Consider the following 2,584-nt stretch of genomic DNA (forward strand, 5'->3'; position numbering starts at 1 on the left):
AAAAAAAAAAAAAAAAAAAAAAAAAATAGGAAAACCTGTCTCTACTAAAAATACAAAAATTAGCTGGACATGGTGGTGTGCACCTGTAATCCCAGCTACTTGGGAGGCTAAGGCAAGGGAATTAATTTGAATCTGGGAGGTGGAGGTTGCAGTGAGCCGAGATCGTGCACTCCAGCCTGGGGAACACAGCAAGACTCCGTCTCAAAAATAAAAAATCCAGGGTCCAATACTAACCATCTAACTCTGACAGTTGGCAAGTTACCCACTCTGAACCCTACTTCCTCATCTATAGAATGAGGATAGTAATACCAACTGAGCAGACAGAGCTGTTGAGAGGATGTGCTAATACAGGTGAAAAGCCAAGTTGGTGAAAGGAATCTTTTAGCTACTTGAAACCATAACCAAAATTTATTGACAACAAATGGAATTTAAGGTCTGCATCTCTCCTCACTGCTCAAATGTCTTATTTCAAACATATGGAGTCTTTGTGAGTTTCCACATTATTGGAAAATTCCCCATTGACTGTCTGCCAAAGAGAAGTTTAGAGATATTCAGTCATTCTGCTCTCCTTCAGGAAAGAAAAACAAAACCGGGTTGGCCCCGCCATATGTCCATGTGCATCTCCATGTACATTTCTGCTCAGAGCTGCAGAATGCTCTGATGTCCCCGGTGTTTTCTGGCTAGCTCTGTTTCAAGGTGCCATGTTGGAGTGGCACATCAACAAGAAAAATTGGAAGAGGTTTGTGGGTAAAATAGCAACCTGTTTTCATTGCGGGACCTGTGCATTTATTTATTATTTATTTAGAGATGGAGTCTTGCTCTGTCACACAGGCTGAAGTGCAGTGGTACCATGTCAATTCACTGCAACCTCCACCTCCTGGGTTCAAGCAATTCTCCTACCTCAGCCTCCCAAATAGCTGGGATTACAGGCATGGCCACCACGTATGGCTAATTTTTGTACTTTTAGTAGAGACAGCATTTCACCATGTTGGCCAGGCTGGTCTCAAACTCCTAGCCTCAGGTGATCCGCCTGCATCGGCTTTGCAAAATGCTGGGATTACAGGTGTGAGCCACCATGCCTGGTGAACCTATGTTTTTAGACTGGAAATCACATTGGAGAGTGCGAAATGCCTGAGATCTATTTTCTTTTTTTTTTTCACCATTGTCTATAATTTTTATTTTTTTTTCTATTTTCTATTTTTGATTTTATTTATTTATTTTGAGATGGAGTCTTGCTCTATCACCCAGGCTGGGTGCAGTGTCATGATCCTGGGTCACTGCAACCTCCGCTTCCCACGTTCAAGTGATTCTCCTGCCTCAGCTTCCCGAGTAGCTGGGACTACAGGTGCATGTCACCATGCCCGGCTAATTTTTGTATTTTTGGTAGAGACAGGATTTCACCATGTTGGCCAGGCTGGTCTTGAACTCCAAATCTCAAGTGATCCACCCACCTCTGCCTCCAAAAGTGCTAGGATTACAGCTGTAAGCCACTGTGCCTGGCATGAGATCCATTTTTTAAAATGGAAATTGAGGCTTAGAGAATTTAAAATAACTACCTCACACAAGTGGTAGAAACAGGAATCCACATCTCTCATTTCTTGCAAGGAAGACTGAGAATGCATTCCAGTCATCAAGCTCTATTACACTGTCTCCATACGAAACCACTGGAAGTGTCTAACACCTCTCCTAAAAGCTTGCCCAGCATTCCAATGCATGCTTTCTTCTTTCTCTCTGCTGTGGATGTGAAGAATGATCTTCACTCAATGAGGTGGGTCTGCAGGAGGGAGCTTCCTGATGTCAGATAGCGTGGTAATGTGAGGACTGCCAACCTATTTTCACTGGAACAGCACACCACTTCACTGATGCATCAGCAACAGAAGTAATGAATGCTGGTAAGACCTTCCTTTTAAGCACTTTACAATTGATAAAGAACATTCACATCTATCTCCCTATTTTTCTTCCTTCCCACTTCTGAGAAGCTATGTTGAACAGGATTTATTCCCAATTACTAAGGTTCAGAGATTAAAAGTGAACTGTGGCTGGGCACAGTGGCTCAATCCTGTGATCCCAACACTTTGGGAGGCCAAGGTGGGGCCGATCACCTGAGGTCAGGAGTTTGAGACCAGCCTGGCCAACATGATAAAACCCTGTCACTACTAAAAATATAAAAATTAGCCAGATGTGGAGGTGCACACCTGTAAAATACCAGCTACTTGGGAGGCTGAGGCAGGAGGATTGCTTGAGCCCAGGAGGCGGAGAGTGCAGTTAGCTGAGATCACGCCACTGTACTCCAGCCTGGGCAACAGAGGGAGACCTTGTCAAAAAAAAAAAAAAAAAAAAGGAAATTGCCAGCTATCCAAAGAGGACTATAATGAAAAATAGCCAAACAGTTTTCTGCACTACCCACAGAGGAATTGTTCTGGATTTCTGTCATAACTTTTTTTTTTTAGACAGTTCTGCTCTTGTTGCCCAGGCTGGAGTGCAATGGCGCGATCTCAGCTCACTGCAACCTACACTGAGTTCAAGTGATTCTCCTGTCTCAGCCTCCCAGGTAGCTCAGATTACAGGTATGCACCACCCTGCC

This window comes from Cebus imitator, unplaced genomic scaffold (assembly GCF_001604975.1).
Source record: "Cebus imitator isolate Cc_AM_T3 unplaced genomic scaffold, Cebus_imitator-1.0 Scaffold216, whole genome shotgun sequence".
Taxonomy (NCBI): Eukaryota; Metazoa; Chordata; class Mammalia; order Primates; family Cebidae; genus Cebus; species Cebus imitator.